At 35.6% G+C, this 20,952-nt stretch overlaps 1 long non-coding RNA gene across 1 annotated transcript; it reads left to right on the forward strand.

Annotated features, from left to right (window-relative positions):
- Positions 1-2,437: 2,437 nt before the first annotated feature.
- On the forward strand, positions 2,438-18,972 carry LOC116536639. Its single transcript, XR_004262734.1, has 3 exons — positions 2,438-2,532; positions 12,329-12,333; positions 18,960-18,972. It is a non-coding gene; the product is annotated as an uncharacterized LOC116536639 (long non-coding RNA).
- Positions 18,973-20,952: the final 1,980 nt, after the last annotated feature.

Consider the following 20,952-nt stretch of genomic DNA (forward strand, 5'->3'; position numbering starts at 1 on the left):
CTTCAGTGGTTGTGAGACTTTGCATTGAAATTCGGTGGTGTCCTGTCACGGTGGAAAGCAACACTAGGCAGACGTCAGCCAGGACCCAAGAAGGCATAATTTAGATAAGCCCTTAGCAGAGATAAATTGTCCATCTCAGCTGTTGGAACCTGAGTTCCAACAAGCCCCACTACCAAGGGCTAATGTGCTCTGGAGTCCTAAATGAACTTGAAAGGCCATCTAGGCCACAAAGAATACAACTTTGGGGAATGTTCTGGTACTGTGCTGGACTCAAAGACAGCCAACTTGTACACGTGAACTAGTGGGGCACTAACTGGAGTAGCCAAGGGAGTGCTAGTGTCTACCCTCCCCCAACCACAGGCAGAGCAGCTCAAAGCTACCTATAGCAGACACCATTCTTCTGCTTGAAGACAGGAGAAGTGAGAGTAAAAAGGACTTTGTCTTAGAAATGTATACCTTGTAAGCCACAATAGAATAGAGGACCAGGCAGAGTCCTGAAGGCACTATTCCAGGTCATATCACCTGTATAACATTTCTAGACATACCCTGAGCCAGAAAGCAACTTGATGCCTTGAAGGGAAAACCCAGTCCCAGCTGTACCTATCAATTGCTGACCAAAGAGCTCTTGGGCCCTGAATAGCCACCAGTGGTAGCCAGCTCTGAATCTCACCCAGGAATATGAAAGAGTAAAGGGGACATTGTGTTGCAGCTTGGGTACCAACTTGGCCACAGTGGGGATAGAGCATCAAGTTGGCTCCTGGGATTCCCAGTTCCAGGCCTTGACTCTTGGACAGCATTTTTGGACCTGCCCTGGGCCAGGAGGGAGCCTACTTCCCTAAAGGAAGAGAATCAGGACAGACAGCATTTATCATAAGCTGATGGAAGAGCCCTTGGCCCTTGAGTAAACATCAGTAGTGGCTGGGCAGCACTCACTTTGGCAGTGGCCGTGGGGAGAGATTCCTCTGCTTGAGGAAAAGGGAAGGAAGAGTGTGAAGGACTTTTTCTTGTAGCCTGAGTGCCAGCTAAGCCAAAGGAGAATAGAGTACCAGGTGGATTCCTAAGGTTCCTGAATCCAGGCCCTGGCTCCTGGGCAGCATCTCTGGACCCACCCAAAGCTGGTGTAAAACTTGCTGTTTTGGTAGAAAGGACAGAAGCATTTGGATTAATGACCTACTGATTTTAGAGGCTTTAGACCTTGAGTGAACATAGGCAGTAACCAGTTGGTGGTCACTGTGGGTCTTGGGTGAGATCCTGTGCTGTGCTAACTTTGGGTCTGACCCAGCACAGTTCCGGTGGTGGTTGCTGCAAAGGTTCTTGTGTCACCCCCGCTCCCTACACAAAGAATACAGCTAAGCCAAGTGAGAGAGACTTCATTTTTGTTTGGAAAATAAAGAACTACCAATCCTTCTTAAACTATTCCGAAAAAATAGAGGAGGAGGGAACACTTCAATACTCATTCTTTGAGGCTAGTATTACAAACCAGACAAGGATGCAACTAAAAAAAGAATACTACAGGCCAATGTAACTGATGAACATTGATGCAAAAATACTCCACAAAATATTATTAAACTGAATTCCACAACACATTGTAAAAGTTCATTCATTATTATCAAGTGGGATTTATCCCATGCATGGAAGCATTGTCTAACATATGTAAATCAATAAATGTGATATACTATATCAACAGAATAAAGAAAAAATATGATTATTTCATTTGATGCTATAAAAACATTTGATAAAATTCAGTATCTTTTCATAATAAAACTATTATGAACATACCTCAATGCAATAATAGCCATGTATGATAGTCCCACAGCTAGTATAATACTGAATGTGGATTTTTCCTCTAAGATCTACAATAAGATAAGGATGACCAGTTTCACCACTGTTATTCAGCATAGTACTGGAAATCCTAGCTATAGCAATCAGACAAGAAAAAACAAAAACAAAGGGCAACCAAATTGGAAAGGAAGAAGTAAAATTATTTTTGTTTGCGGATTATATAAGCTTATATTTGCAAAAAATATACTCTATCAAAATACTATTAAAAATGATAAGCAAATTTATTAAAGTTGCAAGACACAAATCATCATACAAAAATAAGTCGCATTTCTATATGCCAGCTGAATTATCTGAAAAACAAATCAAGAAAGTAATACTATTTACAGTAGCTACAAATAAAATTAAATTCCAAGGGGTAATCTTAACCAAAGTAGCAGACTATCATTAATGAAAACTATGAAACATTGGTGCAAGAAATTTAAGAGGAAATATATACAAAAAATGGAAAAATATTCCATGTTCATGGATTAGAAGAATCAATATTGTTAAAATGTCCATAGTACCCCAAGTAACCTGCAGATTCAGTGCAATTCCTATGAAAATACCAATGATATTCTTTTAACAAATAGAAAAACAATCCTAAAATGTATATGGTACCACAATAATTTTATAATAGCCAAAGCTATCCTGAGCAAAAAGAACAAGACTGGAAGAATCATATTACTTGAGTTCAAATTATACTACAGAGTTGTTGTTTTTTTCTTTTAAAAAGAGCGTGATAGTAGCATAGAAACAGGCACATAGACCAATGCAGCAGAATAGAGTGTCCAGAAATGAACCCATACATTTTCAGTGAATTTATTGTTAACAAAGATGCCAAAAATAATCATGGGGAAAGGCATTATCTTCAATAAATGGATATTAAATAAATATCCATTTGTAGAAAAATGAAACTAGATGACTATGTTGTACCATATAGAAAAACAAAACAAATTAAAGATTTAAATCTAAGACTTCACACTATGAAACTACTATAAGAAAACATTAGGGAAACACTCCAGAACATTGGTCTGAGCAAATATTTCTTGAGTAATGCCCACATGCACAGGCAATCAAAGCAAAAATGGGCAAAATGGATCACATCAAATTAGAAAGCTTATGAACAACAAAGGAAACAATCGACAAAGTTAAGAGACAACCCAGAGAATGGGAAAAGATATTTACATTCTGTTCATCTGACAAGGGAGTAATAAACAATATATAAAGAACTCAACTCAATAGAAAAAAAATATAATTTAATTTAAAAATGAGTAAAAGGTCTGAATAAACATTTCTCCAAAAAGACATACAAATGGCAAACAGGTATATAAAAAGTTGCTCAACATTATCGATCATGAGAGAACTGCAAACCAAAACTACAATGAGATGCTATCTCACCCCGGTTAAAAATAACTTTTATTCAAAAGATAGGCAACAATGGATCCTGGAAAGAATGTGGAGAAAAGGACATTCTTGTACACTGTTGGTGGCAATGTTATTTAGTACAACCACTCTGGAGAACATTTTGGAGGTTCTTCAAAAATACTAAAAATAGAACTACTGTGTGATGCAGCAATCCCACTGCTAGGTATATACCCAAAGTAAAGGCCATCAGCATACTGAAGAGATACCTGAACTCTCATGTTTGTTGCAGCACTATTCACCTTAGCCAAGATTTGAAAGCCACCTAAGTGCCAACCAACAGATGTGGATAAAGAAAATATGGTACTAAACACTATTCAGCTATAAAAAATCTGAGATCTTATCTTTACAACAACATGGATGGAATTGGGGTCATTATGTTAAGTGAAATAAGCCAAGCACAGAAATACAAACTTCACATGTTCTCACTTTTTTCACAGAGCTAAAAATCTAAACAATTGAACTCATGGAGATAGAGAGTAGAGGCTCAGAGGATAGTATTGCAAGACAATAGGGGATGGCTAATGTGTACAAAAATATACTTATGGAAAATTAACAATATGTAGTATTTCATAGTACAAAAGTGTGACTATAGTCAACAATAATATAGTGCATTTTTATTTCAGACAGACTCTTGCTCTGTTGCCCAGGCTGGAGTGCAGTCACGCAATCTTGGCTCACTGCAACCTCTGCCTTCAAGCAATTCTCCTGCCTCAGCCTCCCGAGTAGCTGGGATTGCAGGCGTGTGATACCATGCCTAACTAATTTAAAAGTAATTAAAAGAGTATAATTATACTGTAACACTGAGAAATAATGTTTGAGGTAAAGGAAACCTCATTTACTCTGGTGTGATTAACGTGCATTGTATGCCTATATTAAAATATCTCGTGTACTTCATCAACATATATACCTACTATGTACCCACAGAAATAAAAAAAACAAGACTAGGGGATGCATGGGCTTATGGGAAGAGAGAGGTTGAATAAGTGAAGCACATAAAATTATTTTTCAGTGGTTAACTTTTTTATATGTTACATTCTTGTATCTGGTATTGTGACTATTTAAATTATGAATTTCTCAGACCTCATAAAACTTTATAGGAAAGAGTGATGTTTAATGCATGCATATTTTAAAAATTATTTAGGAGATTAGGGGAACCTAGGATTGAATGCAGGATATGATAAAGAATCTAAATGTATTTTCTTTATATTCTGAAAGAATATGAATATATAAAATACCTAAAATGAGTGAGGGAATAATGTGCTGGCATAGGTAACTTTAGGAAAATTGGTGGAGTCTGTAAGACTAACTGGTAACCATATATAAACATTGCACTCTAATTGATAATTTTGTTTTCTATTGGGACATTGGTTGACAATTCTGAAATGACTATATATGTAAACTAGACAGGAACAATTTAGTAAATGGACAGTAGGTGGTGGAAGCCAGGTTTTTTATTGTTGGATTGAGAGGTCGCAAATAAGCAAGAGAATAGGATAGAATGATCAGTGTGTTAATGAATTAGATTTTGAGAGATTAGTGTGAAATCATGTTTAGCTTAATCCAGGTACAAATGGATATATAGAGAAATATTTATAGATATATGTGTATATATATGCATTAGTGTATACTCATACAATTTTTTGCTCTGTCAGTTTATAAGGCCTAGAAGCAACAACAATCCTGTTCCATTGAGCATACCTATCACCCAGATTTTGGTATGTAATAGCATTCTCCAACAAAAGGAACTAGAGATCCTTGGAGAAATAGCTGATTCTAAGGGTGAGGCAGGACATATACAAGATGAGCTTTAACCATCTTATAATGCCTGAAAGTAAGAAAGTACTACCCATACCCCACACTCCCCCCAAAAAACCCAAAACACAATGATTATATATATAAAAGTATACCAGGAACATACTGTATTAGTCTATTCTCACACTGCTATAAATATATTACTCAAGACTGGGTAATTAAAGACAAAAGAGGTTTAATTGGCTTACTGTTTTGCCTGGCTGGGAAGGCCTCAGGAAACTTACAATCATGACAGGAAGTGTAGCGAGGACCTACATCACGTGGTGGCAGGAGAGACAAGTACAAGCAGGGGAAATGCCAGATGCATATAAAACCATCAGATCTCATGAGAACTCACTCACTATCATGATAACAGCATGGGGAAAACTGTCCCCATGATCCAGTCACCTCCCACTGGGTCCCTCCCTTGACATGTGGGGATTATGAGGATTAAAATTTAAGATGAGGTTTGGGTGGGGACACAGAGCCAAACTGTATTATTTCACTCTTGACCCCTTCAAAATCTCATGTCTTTACATTTCAAAGCACAATAATGCATTTCCAACAGTATCCCAGTCTTAACTCATTCTACTCACCCAAATGTCCACGTCCATAGTCTCATCTGAGACAAGTCCCTTCTGCCTATGGGCCTGTAAAGTCAAAAGCAAGTTAATGACTTCCAATATTCAATAGGGGTACAAGCATCGAATAAATGCTCCCATTCCAAATGGGAGAAATTGGCCAAAATGAAGGGGCTACAGGTCCCATGCAAGTCCAAAATCTGGAGACGGAATCATTAAATCTTAAAGCTCTGAAATAATCTCCTTTAACTTCATGACTCACAACCAGCTCATGCTAATATAAGAGGTGGGCTCCTATGGTCTTGGGCAGCTCCACCCCTGTGGCTTTACAGGCTACAGCCACCTTCTTGGCTGTGTCTATAGTCTTGAGGCTGTATACATCAGGGGGGCTCTGGGCCTAGATCATAAATAATTTATGCAGATGTTCTGCCTTTAAGGAGGTAGAAAATAGCTCCCCAATTCATAAGTATGGTTTGCACATAGTGTCTGACTTTCTTTCAAAGAGTACATTATGAAAAAAGAGGGTAAAAATACGTTTCCAATGAAGAAATCTGATAAATGCTACCTCAAACCATGTGATCAAGGTTAACATCAAGAGTGTGAAGTCATATCAATACTATGTTCCCTTGATATGAGAATGGCACTTTATAATCTTTCTCCTGAAAACATATTATATCAGTCTTATCATGAGAAAAGCATCAGACAAATCCCAATCAAGAGACATTCTACAAAATATCTGACCAGTAATTTTTTAAATCTGTTATTATCATCAGCAGTGAGTTAAGTCTAAGAAACAGTTAATAAGTACATAAGGGAATATGAACTCTTAATAAAGTATGAAATTTAATTAATAGTAATATAACAATATTGGTTTATTATTGTGGAAAATGTACCTTACAATCTAAGAGGTTAATAATGGGACTGATGTTAGGTATTTGGGAATTCTCTATACTATCCTCACAGCAACTCTAATTTAAAACTTCTTTATATTAAATTAAAAAAAAAAAACTAAAAGAAAGAATGAGGATTCTGCTATATTCTTCAGCTTTCAAGGGACTCTCTTAAATGTTTTCTAGCTATAAATAGGCAGCTTATCCTGAATATTTTTGTATGTAGTGTTCACTACACAGTTCTGCATTTATATTTCATATTAGGTCAAATTCAGGATACAAAGAGGAAAACAGTATGTGACGCTTACTATTATTTAAGCTGTAGCTATTGTCCCAACTTGTCTCCTACTGTTTACTTTTCAGAGCCTTCAGGTAGAAACTTGTATATTTTTATAAAAAATTGTAACCATTGGGAAGGATAAGGGGTCACTGACTTACTCCATCTTGGCTAGGATTAGAAAGCTCAACCCAATTTTCTATTAAATAGATGATTTGCCAAAGTAGTTGATCGAAAGGAAAACATGAATATCTTTTCATGAATTTTTGTTTTAGATATCTGTGTTGTAGTCAATTTTTTTTCCTTTCAATGTGTTTATGCCCCACTGACCCACTCATCTTAATCTTTCTTCCAGCATCCCCCATAGGGACCTATGACCTTTTGTTAGGGTAATTGTACCTTGGGGTACATTGGGATAAAGGAAATAATTAGATCTCTTGAAGACTACTGGACATCTCTGAACTGACACTGCCTCCAGGAGACCAAGAATGTAAGAATGTCACTTTGGTCTAGCATCAGAGTAGGAGCATGGAAGTTAAGTGATCAACCAAGTTTTAGGCTAGTTTTATCTCAAGTGGAAAAAATAGACCCTAAACCTGTCCTGTGGTCAGTTACCCAGTTTTGAAATGCATAATTGGAACAGATATAGATATACTCAGCAGCTAGCCATATCTCTGCATTAATTCCCTGGCCTGTGGAGTGAGAGCTATTATGTCGGGAAAGGCCAAGGGGAAGCCCCTAGAACTGCTATCAAGTAACTTAGTAAAACATAAGGGATGTTTTCATAGAGGGATTGCAGAGATGACTGCCACCACTAAGGACTTGAAAGACATACTTACTTCTCAATTCAACTCACGGTTTGGCCTGTGCATAAGACGAATGGATCTTGGAGAATGACAGTGGATTATCTTAAGTTTAACCAGGTGGTGCTTCTGACTGCAGCTGCTATACTAAATGTGACTTCATTGCTTGAACAAATTAACACATCCCCTGGTTCCTGGTATGCAGGAACTGAAATGACAAATACTTTTTTTCCTTTCGTGTTAAAAAGGTCTACCAAATCAGTTTGCTTTCAACTGGAAAGGCCATCAATATACTTTAACTGTCCTACCTCTAGCCCTACGTTGCAATTCAGTTTGCAAGGATTTTGATCATCTTTCTTTTTTTTTTTTATTATGCTTTAAGTTGTGGGGTACATGTGCAGATCATTCAGGTTTGTTATATGGGTATATATGTGCCAGGGTGGTTTGCTGCATCCAATCCCCCATCATCTACATTAGGTATTTGTACAAGATACTAGCTACCCCACTCTTTTTCACGGATTACTTTGTACTGAGTTAACCTAGTGAGCAAGAAGTGGTGGCTAGACTTACTAGTAACATCTTTGCATATCAGAGGATAGAAAATAAATCTGACAAAACTTCAGGAGTCATCTATCTTAGTGAAATTTATAGGGGTCCACTGGTATAAATGATATCAAAATATTTTTCCAAAGTTGAAGGATAAGTTGTTACATTTGCATGATTTGCTATATATTGAGTAAAGAGTACTTGACTTAGAGTTAGAGAGCATGAATTTAAGTGCTGCCTGTGACACCATGGAGAAGTCACTTCTCCTTTCTAGGTTATGTAAAATAAAAATGTTAGACTAGAAGTTTATCTTTATTATTCCCTCTAACTCTCAAGATTCTAGAACCCTAAAATTCTAAGTTGTTAATTAGTTTCCACTTGAACATTTCTAGTGACAAGAAACTCATTATCTGTAGAATGACTTAATTTCAATTGTATGCATCTCTGTTCATTGGAAAATAGTTTTCTTACGTAGAGCCAAAATCTGCATTCAAATAATTTCCATACATTGATCATAGAAGGAAATTGGAACACATGTGATTTTCTCATCTATGTAACAGTACATCAGATATTTGAAGTCACTCACAGTCCTATTTTTTTTTTCTAGGTTCAATAGCCCTAGTTCTTTAAACTCTTCTTTGGATAGTATGGTGTCTTTCCTCCTCACCATTTTGCTCATTCTCCTCTGAATATGTGATTTTCCAGTATAGAGCTGAGAAATGAGCTAGTCCCAAAGAATACAGTAATTCATCTGCTATTCTATAGTATAACAGGTCTATCATCTCATTTGTTTTACTAATCATAGTTCTTAGATTGCATCTATCTTATTTATTTTATGCTATGTAACATAATACTACAGACTGGGTAATGTATAAAGAACAGAAATGTATTTTCTCTGAGTTCTTGGGGCTGAGAAGTCCAAGATCAAGGTACTGGCTTCTGGTTAAGACCTTTGTGCTGCACCCTCACATGGTGTAAGAGAAAGAAAGATGAAGAGTATTTCAAGCCTCTTTTATAAGGTGTTTAAATCCTGTTCATGAGACAGGAGCTCTCATACCTAATCACCTCTTAAAGACCCTGCCTTTTAATACTATCACATTCATAACACATGAATTTTAGAGATGACTCATTCAACTGCAGCAGTATCCCAGGATCACATTAATTTTTAAACAGCTATATTAGATAGCTGACTCAGATTAATTGTGTAGTAAGTCTACTCAAATCTTAGTTTGTTCATAAATGTGCTTGAAGAGTCATGATTTTTTGAGTCTTTACTTGAACACTATTATTTAGACCCAGGAGCAAGATTCTATAGTAGTCCTGGGTATAATTCATCTTGTTAATGTTTTTCATCCCTGCCTCTGTCATCCAAAATGTTCACTCTCATTCAAGTTCCATATCATTGACAAAATTGTAAGCCAAACTGCAACATTTTTTCAACTAATTAGTAATGATTTTGAACAAGAATTACCATAAAACGTCACCGAAGTTTTAAGTTGGCACTACTTCACCTATTAGCACATTCAGTTCATATTTTGCTATCTTTTCGCATTAAGGGTATTGAGACCAGCTTTGTCTGATGCCCTGCTAAAGACCAGATTAAGTACAGTTACAACATTTTCCCTGATCTACCAGTAACTTAAAACCTACCAAAAGAAGAAACAAGATTACTTTGGTATAACTTGTTCTCCATGAATCCATGTGGAATCCTATAAAAGTGATCATAAAATCATCTTTTAAATAAGAAAACTCCTGCCCCATCTACTCCTTCTTTTAAAAAAATAGAATAACGTCAATATGTCTCTAGTTTTCCTGTGTTCTTCCCAATATTCTTAAAATATTAACACTTATATACAAACAAGGGTAGCTTGTAGCTTGATAAACAGTAGAAAGAGAATAGTCATAGAATCAGGTTTATATTCAACATTTGACTCCATAATTTACTTGTTGTATAGGAGATTACTTAATATTTCTTAGCCTTAATTTTTTTCCTTGTAAAATGTGAATAGTGCTATCTACTTGAAATGAGTAATAAAGCTTAGAAATGCTATATGTGACACATAGTTCATGGTACATACAAAGAAATTCTGTTATTATTGTTTATTTGGAATATAATTTATGTCTAGTAGCTTGTCTTCATTAAAGATATAAATCTTACGCTCTTGATCGGAATTCCAATTGTTCTTCCTTATGACCAATTAAAGCATTCCAATCCAAAGGTTATTTTCATGTCTACTCTGGCTTTGGATTCTTACCACATTGTTGCTTCAGGTACAGTCTGAGTAGTAATATCTCAGGTGTAGTTTCAGATCCTGAGGCTTTGAATCAGATCATCTTCTTGATGCTACTCAGAACACTCCCCTCCTTATCTTTTTTATCTTCTCCTCCTTTATTTTCCCAGTAAAACATATGCTTCCCCAGATTCCTCTCTCTTACTATCACAAATTCTCCCTTTGGGTTCTTTTTCAGGACTTTCCAGGTTTTTATGTAATCCAGAATGAAGTTTTGATGCCTGATTCCTCACTATTTCCTTGTTTTATATTAGAAGGCTGTAGAATTTTCCAAAGGAAGATTTCTCTGATTCACAAGTAACTATATTGAGTTATATTTTTCATGTTACCAAGTGACTAAGATGCATTTTGTAGATCTTTCTGATATCCTATGTTTCTTCATTAAAAATCTGCTTCATCCAAATATTTATTTTAGATAAGCATTAGATAGAGCTGAAATGACTATATGCAGTATAAAGGCATTATACGCTGTAGTAGTAATTTGGGGTAGAAGTCTTCAGGATAAAATAGAATCACTTTAGCATGATACATGAATCCACATGATCTGGCCTCTGCCATGATCTTCCTATAGCCATAGCAAAGTAAGTTATATAGTGTAATATTTTATTTTTGTAGTTTTGCCCAAAAATCATCTGTCTGTAGCTCTCTACTGGGATTCAAGAATTAGTTCAATCATTACCTCCTTTGGTAAGTCTTCACCATATCCTTATGTTCCAAGTCTAAGTTAATGCAGCACCATTGTGATCAAGCAGCACTCTGCATTTTCTTCTATTCAAGTGCTTATTAGGCTATTTACTTGTCTGTCTTCCCAATAGTCTATAGGTTTCTCTAGGGCAGGGAATGTCCCTTATTCATTTCTGTGTACCCAACATTTAAATAGCAAAGAGTGAACAGTTGACAACTTAATTAGAAACATTTATCTAATAAACATGGAGACTGACAAGGGAGATCAGAATTTCTAAGGCCTAAGGCTGGAAATGAGTGTACACATAAGACATTTATAATTGAATGTATTCAAATAGATACTGCAGTAGGGACTGGGGGAGAAATTTTTGCCATTTATTAATGTCAATGGTTGTATATTTATAGTTAACATGAATAGTGATATGTCTTCAAACATAACTATTTTTAGAGGGAAGAGCATACCACATTTTAGTCTGAGTCATACCAGTTTGCCTAGTATGCATATACACACATATAAACACACAGACGTACACACATACTATTCCTGTCAAAGAGAAAGCTAGATCCCAGAAAATAATTTAATTTGGTTGAATAAAACATGGTTTAAAGTAATTGATTTTAAATTGTTGTTGAATTTTGACTTGATCTATTTAAATACCCCATATAAATAACATCCAAACTTGTCATACTTTCCTCTTGTTGGAATATTTACGTAGTGTAGAGGCATGATACTCCTGAGACAAGCAGTTTTGGAGAATGATCATCTGAGGAACTGAATTCACTTAAGTGCTTATTTTATCAAACAGATGCATATGTATGCATGAATGTGTGTGTGTATACATAAAAACATTTCTGTTATTTATATGCTTACTTGCTCTGTATAATAGACAAGTTTATTGTATACTCAATAAAATGCTGATTATTCACCTCTTCATTTAATATACATCATTAGTACACAGTGCCTGCTTGAATGCTTTCAGGGAAATTATATATATGACATAGTACACTTGTGGAAATCTGCTACTTAGTAATTGGTCACGAGTGGTCAAGTTGAACTCTATCAAACTGAAGGAAATACTCATATTTTGAGGTTGAGGTAGGGTGGAATTTCAAGGAACTTTCCATTTCTATTCATTTGCATTTGTGTTATTTGAGTATTTTACTAAATTCTATTTTACTTTTGCAATCAGAATGAAAGATAAAAAGCAATTTTAAAAAGACAGTGTCAAGTTACTTCTGACCTGAGTAGAACTAATACAGCAGTGAATGCATTAGATAGTATAATATCATGTGGATTATAACAGCCTTGGTAAGATTTCTTTGAGAGGTAATAAAATTAGTTTTCCTTTGGCTCTGTATTTTATATTAAATGAACACCATGCACACATTCAAATTTATAAAAATAGAGATTAGAAAAACCATGATAATTTCAGAATTAAATATATGTAAAATCTGAATGAGGTTTGAGTCTATAATAGTTGTACACATGCAAATTTCCTTTGAATTTCACAGAGCCAGCTATATATAAAAAAAGGAAAAGTCGAAAATTGATTGGCACCATAACCACCTACCTTATTGTATGCTGCCTTGATCTTCACAGTATCTTGACCTGCTTTTCATAGTTGTCATTTTACTTGTTCCTCTTTTACTAATTCACACTTCTTGCCAAAGATAAAAATTGCCTTCTGTTGCCTATTGCCTAAGGGTACCACTTTCTTTCCCTTTCAAGAGAAAAAACATTCTAATTTGACATAGTACTCTGTGTCATCCATTTAAATAGTGGCTTTTAGGATATAAATATGGACATTTGTGGACTAACTAATAAAACAATGTATTAATTTATGATAAGACTTTTTGGCTCAGTAAGAAAAGTAAGCAGTAGTGTGCTGAGACTAGATGGTTCTGGATATACAATAGATTGAGGTGGGGAGACTTGTAATATACCTCTAAAATCATATCTTTTATGACTCATATCACTTAAAGCTGATATCATCTCTCAGTGAGATCATCTATGGTTTGTTTGTTTATGTAAAATGGGATTTCCTGTTTATACAAGGAGAACAATGCTAACATCGTTTATCACAGTGATCCAAGCAGTCTGTCTAAAGTGCCACAAGAGGAAGAAGTACGTTTTGATGAGTGAATGTAAATTAATCGGAAACATACTGGTCTGAACTTCTTTTACCTTGAGACACAGGAAGGATTCTAAATATTTCAACTAGAATATCATAAGTTTAAGGATGTCATATCAAGCTGAATTCGTGGCATTTGGCCTGAAGCTCAAAAAGTTTGAAATGAAAACAAGGTCAGTACCCATTACAGTCAGGGATACATTTGTTGCATTTGCTGATGAACAGATGAGCTCCATTACATTCTGATTTTCCAGAGGTTTATTTTCTCCCATCATTAATTTGGTACCATTTTCTGCCTCGTAATTTATTTAGTTTATCTACTCAGTGACCATTTGGTAAGGAAAACAAAACCTTACATGATGATAAATAAATGTTGAAGAGGTTATTTTATGTTAACCTAAGTTTTTACTTTTAGCTTATCATAAATGTGGCATAGCTAGGACATTTATTGTATTAGTTGTTGTTGTTGTTGTTTTTTAATTTTCTGCGCCAGTGCTCCCCATTACTAGTGCAAACAATCAATACCTTGAATGACCAGCAATTTTATTCTTCCTCTTCCATGACATTGTTATAATTTTGAGCCTTAACAGTATTGAAAGAGGATGTGATCTTTCCTGGAATTTATATAAATTCTTGCTTTCTCTAATCTATGGTAAAATGTAGTTCTAAGATTTGAGAATGTGCTCTTCTGGAAAAGGATTTTTCACATTTTTCTTTTGCTTAGTAAGAAATGCTAGTGTCTACCAGCCAAACCTTCCTCAATGCTATATGCCAAACTCTCAGGCTTATTGAAAGTTGTTTAATTTGTAACCACAGCCCACAATTCAGGCTAAAGAAATGTTGGTCATCTTATGCAATAGAACCTACTGATAGGGTCTTTCTTAATAACAACTTAGGTAGCCAGAAGTTGGCAGAAACTGAAGTCCGCTTTTTGAGCAGCGTTACTCTGTCTTTTCTCAACAACTAGGTTCTGAGTACAAATCTCACAGGAAATAAAACAAAGCTTATTTGTTGGGACAGAAGTCAAAAGAATTGTGTTAGGCAGTATTTCTGGGAGCATAATGTTATTTTTTAAGGTTTCCTGAAAGTGCTGAGGTCATCAGTTCTGTATTTTAGGACAACATTATGACATTAGGAAAGTGTCAGGAAAGAGCAAATCCTGTTGTGGAAAACTCTTACTCTAATGAGCTTATTGATTTGCTTTTCAAAATCCTAGATTTTCTCAGGGGATTTTTGTACCTTGATTTTCCAAGAGCAACTAGCATTCCTGAATGAAGGTTTAACTTGACATCGCAAGTTAAACATCCATTGATGTAAGTGTTGCTTGGATTTAGCAAGTTTAGTAATCAGAAAAATTACTAAATAAGCATGATGCAGCACTGCTACTGCTGTGAAAAATTTTTTTTTTCTTAGTAATGATTGAAGTCCTGCTAACAGAGAGAAAGAAACCGATTGCACGTATCCAGAGCAATTCATTTCATAAGGATTGCGTGTGTGTATGTGAATATGAATGTCTGTGTGTGATTATTTAAGGGTAGATGCTTCTGTTCTATTTTTCTCCTTCTAGGTTGAGTCCTAAAGCAACAGCAGGAGGTAAATAAGGGAACAAGGGGTAGAAAGATGGAAATGAGTCCTGGGCAGATAGAAAAGCATATGACAAATCCCAGAGATTAAAAAGAGAATGTGGCACTTTTGAGGAATTAGAATTCAGTACAGCAGGTGCATATAACATACTAGTGTGAACAGGAGATGTGAGTCTGGAGAGAGAAGCAGAAGCCAGATTATGAAGGATCTTAAAAGTCAACCTTTGAATCTGAGCTTTATTCTAAGGGTAATGGGAAACGATTGAAGGTTTAAGCAGGAAAAGCACATGAATCTAATAGTTAAAATGAGATGGCTACTATGATTATTATCTTGTAGGTACAGTGCTCTGCAGTTTACAAATAACTTTCCAAATCATTGTCTATTTAGTCTTCTTAATGGTTTTACACAATATGTGAATTAATTATGATTATTATTTGCATTGAACAAATAAATGAACTGAAGCTTGTAGGAATTCATGAACGTTCAATGTCATAATTGTCAACAACTGAAATATTAGATTTTACTATGCTTGTTGAAAGCTTACGAATTCTTTTTTTCCCATTGCCCTTCAAGTATGATTGGAGTAAACTAATGTGGCTTAGGTAGCTGCTGCACATTCAGTAATGTACTTCACAGATGAGGATCCCAGAGTTTAGGAAACTTCAGTGTTTTAGCTTCCCCAACACTTGCACTTGGAGGAAGATAGTGTCTTTATTATCCCAGATGACAGCAAACAGACCTGCTGTCTCTCCTAGAAGAATACACTATTTCCATCTTCCATAGTTGTTTGCTATGCAAACATTGTGAAAAGATAGTCTAGTAGAAAGCTCACAATGTTTCTAATCAGATGTGCAGAAGATGAGAAACTCGTAGAAAATTGTCTCTTATCAGTAACCCTTAGGCTTGGATGCCAAATCCCATGCTTGTCCTATACTCCTGTTCTTGCATAAGATTTATAATTTTTGAACATATTCACAGCATTGAATAAAATCAAAGCCTTTATATAGAGACCAGTCTTCTGTGATAGCAAGAAATTTTTGCTTATGACTACACAATTGTCAAATTAAGTAAATTGACACAGAAGTGTTCCCGTTTCTTTTCCACTTGTGCTAGCATTTAGAAAATTGCAGTAACTTTTACTGTCTGTATTTGGAGAAAATAAAACTAAAGGATCATGACCAAATGATTTTTTTTTTAATTAAACTTTAAAAATTGCCCCTTCATGGTGATTGGAACTGCAGACCAGCATCATTGCTGCCAGAACCATTCAATGTGAAAGGAAATGCTGCAAGGAGCAAGAGAAATGATTGACTAGTAAAATTTCAGTAAATAATGAAACGGCATTTGGTGTGTACTTCAGTATTTTAGGACATTGTATCAAATGTAGAGAGTGTGTGGGTCATATCCACTGGAAATACATCAATTTCTACTCTGTAGAGAAAGTGACAGACTTATATGTTTACAAAATCCTTAGAAAACTCTACACATATGAAATTACGAAACAGGAAGAGAAGGGACCATGAGTTACTGATCACTTTCTATATCCCATATAATTTATTTAGTTATAATCCTATAAGATCATTATTATTCTTATTATAATGATTATAACTGAATTTTGAGAAAACTAACTTGCTTAAAATTGTTCAGTTGTTATGTGACCAGTCTTAGATTTGAGTTTAGGTAAAACTATCCATGCTTGTCTTCATTTTGTCACCATACTACCTATGTATAAATTCTTGCAATTACATAGGATACTTGGAGTCATTATTTCTTAAGAGGGAAAGAAGTATGTTGACATGGCCAAGTCAATATGTTGTGCTATTTGAGGAAATTTCCAAGTATAAACAAAAGAAATAAGATAGGTTAGACAAAAAAGCAGGGGCTATGGTAAGTTGGGGGTAGGAAAAAGAAAAATAATCAGTGACTTCATTTCTCAAGTTGGAAAACCTAGACAACACCAGTGTTTATGTGTATTAGCTAATTGGATACAAGAAGATTTATAAATTCTACCTGCCCAATTCTATCCAAAAGAATGTGTTCATAACGGTTATGTTTGGATTGCTTGAACTACTGAATCAGATCAACTACTGGGGATTTCATTACTGAGAAACAATTCATTATGGTAGTTAAAAAATATTGTGGTTTCATTGCTTGTGCTTTCTGTAAGAAATTGGTCAATCCAGTGATAGAGTTCAGTGAAACCGATTATTTGGGCCCTGTGGACAAATTAATACATCAAAGTAGTAGTTTAGCAGGACATTGATCCTTTTCAGGCCATTGGAGTTGACTTCCTGTAGACACAGCTTTAATCTTAAGAGCCTGAAGAGCAAATGTTGCTTTTCTCATTCCTCTTTCAGGCCTTTAATACAAGCTGTGTAAGATTTTGATATAACGCAATGTAATAAGGAGCAGAATTGTATCAGTTTTCTAATGTCAGTCAGGGAGCTATGCTGATACTTGCTGAGTTACCTTGCCTGCCTGGGATTACTCATGTGACTGCTCCAACTTGGACTCTGAAAAGTAATCTCTAAACACATTCCCAAGAAACTAAAAACCACTGGGATAAAATGCATTAGTGGGAATGGAGGCAAGCTCATAAATAATCTGAAATAAATATCTCAATAAAGGCTGTATAGAATCAATTACAATGAAAAAGCCTTGTTAGCAATACACACTGGGAAATGATTTGAGAGAATGGATAATTTCATTATTTGTTTGGATTTTGATAAATGTGTTTTCTACTTGGTAACTTTAATGAGAATCCTTGAAATGGAATTAATCATGTTAAATTTAAAAAAATGAATTAAAGGAAATATTTTAAACAAATTAAAATTTACCTGTGAGGCACATAAACACAGTATACATAAGGCAAATATGTTTGTAAAAATGGAAAGTTATAATAAATTGATTGGGGAAAAAGTTGGAATTGTGCTTTAAAAAAGTTTCCATAAGTAACATATGATGTCTGAGGAATTGGTAATGTTCCTCAGGCTTCCATGCAGTTGGACTATTATATGAGATGAACTATATTGCTAGTAATAAGGTTTTGACTGTCTTTCTAGAAAATCAAAGTTTTAATTGACATTGGGGTTTCTGCAGCATATTCTTTTGGGAAGACATAACAACGAAATGTTATGTCGTTGGAAGAATTTATTATTTTTTATCAGAAGTTGAAAGGTTGTAGAGTCAAGAAGTTGGGAATGAGGGACTGTTATTTCTTCTTTCAGTAGAAACTGTTGAAAATAAACATATGAATACAAAGTTATTATTTCAAGTAACTGCCACATTGTCTTCTGAGCTAGTGATACTAATAAACAGTTAATAAGGAAGTCTTTTTGACTGTCTCTTAAGAATTTTTCTCTTTTCTTTTATCTACTCTCCTTTCCATTCAACAGAAAATTGTTATTAAGCATCTACCATGTGTCAGGTGTTTGTGCTAAACTCTAGTGATTTAATGGTAAACAAGAGCATGACCCATATCATCTTGGAGTTTACAGTGTAATATAGAATGTAGACATGTAAACACATTCTAATACAGTGTGATACATGCTAAGATCAAAGTGCAGAGTAATATGTACACAGAGTGAAAGCAGCTAAGTCAGCCAAAATTTCAGGGAAGGCTTTCTAGGGGAAATTAACATATAGTTGAGATATAAATGATAAAGAATAAGATATTTAGCTAAGAGAATGACAGAGGAATTGATGTGGTTTTATAGAGGAAACAGATTATAAAAAGATTTGGATGTAAGAACAAGCTCAGAATCTCCAGTGCTGGAGAAGAGAACTTTAGGATGAGAGTGGTAATAGGTAAGAGTTGGAGCGGGGCTGGGCATGGTGGCTCACGCCTGTAATCCCAGCACTTTGGAAGGCCAAGGTGGGTAGATCACCTGAGTTCAGATGTTCGACACTAGCCTGGCCAATATGATGAAACCCCATCTTTACTAAAAATACAAAATTTAGCTGGGCATGGGGGTGGGTGCCTGTAATCCCAGCTACTTGGGAGGCTGAGGCAGGAGAATTGCATGAACCTGGGAGGCAGAGGTTGCAGTGAGCCGAGATTGCTCCACTGCACTCCAACCTCAGCAACAGAGCAAAACTCCATTTCAATAAAAAAATGACTTGGAGGGGAAGGAGAAGCGAAACAACAAGAACCTTAAAGCCATGTATTAGACTTAACATTGATTATAATAAGAAACTATTGAATAGATTTAAGCAGGGGAATGACACAACCAGATATGTTTTAAAAGATCACTCTTAACTGTTGTGTGCAGCATAGCAGGGCAGAGTGGGAGGACAAGAGAAAAGGCAGTGCAGTCATTAAGGAAGGTATTGCAACAATTTATGTGAATAATGGAGGCATGGATTAGGGTTGTAGCAGTAAAGGTGGATTCAAGAGATTTTGGAGTTACAATTCACAAGATTTGGTGATGTGTCAGCCAGGGCAAGTGGTGAGAGATCAAAGACTCAGTAACAAATTCTGTTTCTGATTTAGACATTGCCTAAAACAGGCAACACTGTTGGGGAAAGATTAAGGAATGAGAGTGATAATAATTTTGTTTCCACAGTAAAACATTCCACTGAAATTATTTAGGAAGCTGTTGGAAGTATATGTGGAATTAACTTATGGGTGATGATCGAAGCCATTTGAACTGGCAGATCCCAGGGAGAATATATTGAGTAGCAGGAAATGGGCTCAGAACAGATCCTTGAGAAGTAAGCTCTCATTTCAGGGATGGCCATATTAAAAGTAGCCATCAAAATAGATTAAAAGGAGAGATATCTGGAGAATGTGGTTTTATTGAAAGCAAGGGAGAAAAATACTTTTAAAAGGAGGTGGTGGTCAATGGTATCTAAAGGTTCTGTGATAAGGATTGTGAAAGGATTCATTAGATTAAACTACAAGGATGTCTGTGATTTTGGCAACAATGGTTTTGAGGTGAGAGATCAGTAAGACTTGATTTGTGAGCCTGTCATGACCCTGCTAATCAAAGCAGGTTGTAGCAAAGAAACGGCCAAAACTAGCAAGGCCCAAGATGGTGATAAAAGAGACCTCTAGTTGCTCTCATTGCTCCTTACACACTAATTATAATGGATTTGCATAAGATATTCAGTGCCATGACAGTTTATGAATGATGCAATGGCCATGACCCAGAAGTTACCTTATATGATTCTGGTAACTCTCTGCCCTTTCTGCAGAAAGTTCTTGAATAACCCATCCCTTTGATTAGTATATAATTAAGAATGGGTATAAATACAGCTAGCCAGTAATCCATGAGTGCTACTCTGGGCCACACTGCCTATGAGATAGCCTTGCTTTGTCTATGACCACAGCCATTTTGCTGTACACTGTTGCTCTAATAAACGTGCTTTCTTTCACTCTTGGCCTGCTCTCGAATTCCTTCCTGAGTGAAGCCAGTAACTCTCTCAGGTGAAGCCCCAGTTAATACCAAAAAAATCTCATTTCCACTCTACCCTGTTTGTTTCCTTGTAACATGTTGTGATTTATAGCACAGCACAACCAGGATAGTGACACTGATAGAGTCAATGTACAGAATATTTCCATCACCACAAGGATCCTTTGTATTGCCCTTTTATATAGCACCACTCACTCTCGTTATTCCCTCCTATCTTCACCCTTTCTTACCATGTGGCAACCACTAGTCTGTTACACTTTGTATGATATTGCCAGTTAAAGACTACAGATTGGGTCCAGTGTATACTGCTCAGTTGATAGGTAGAGCAAAATCTCACAAATCACCAACAAAGAACTTACTCATATAAACAAAAAATGTTGCTTTCTATGATTTTTTAAAAAAATACTGTTATATGAGTGAAATCATGCAGTAGATAACATTTTAGGAATTGCCTTTTTCATTCATTATAATTATCTGAAGATTCATCCAGAAAAGACAGAAATGTATCATTCATATGTGTATATCAAATGTGTATTATCAAAATTTCCCTTTCTCTCTTTTACTGTTTTCTCTGACATCACAATATTAACAAGAATGAACAAAGTAAAGCATTACCCATTTGACCAGTGGAAGAGAATGCAATGAGAACTGAATAAAGCATCTCTAAACTTCACGTTGTAGCCAGTTCCTATTTTCTCCAGAAGATGGTTGAG

This window comes from Sapajus apella, unplaced genomic scaffold, assembly GCF_009761245.1.
Source record: "Sapajus apella isolate SASKATOON/1434 unplaced genomic scaffold, GSC_monkey_1.0 scaffold102, whole genome shotgun sequence".
In the NCBI taxonomy this organism is placed as follows: Eukaryota; Metazoa; Chordata; class Mammalia; order Primates; family Cebidae; genus Sapajus; species Sapajus apella.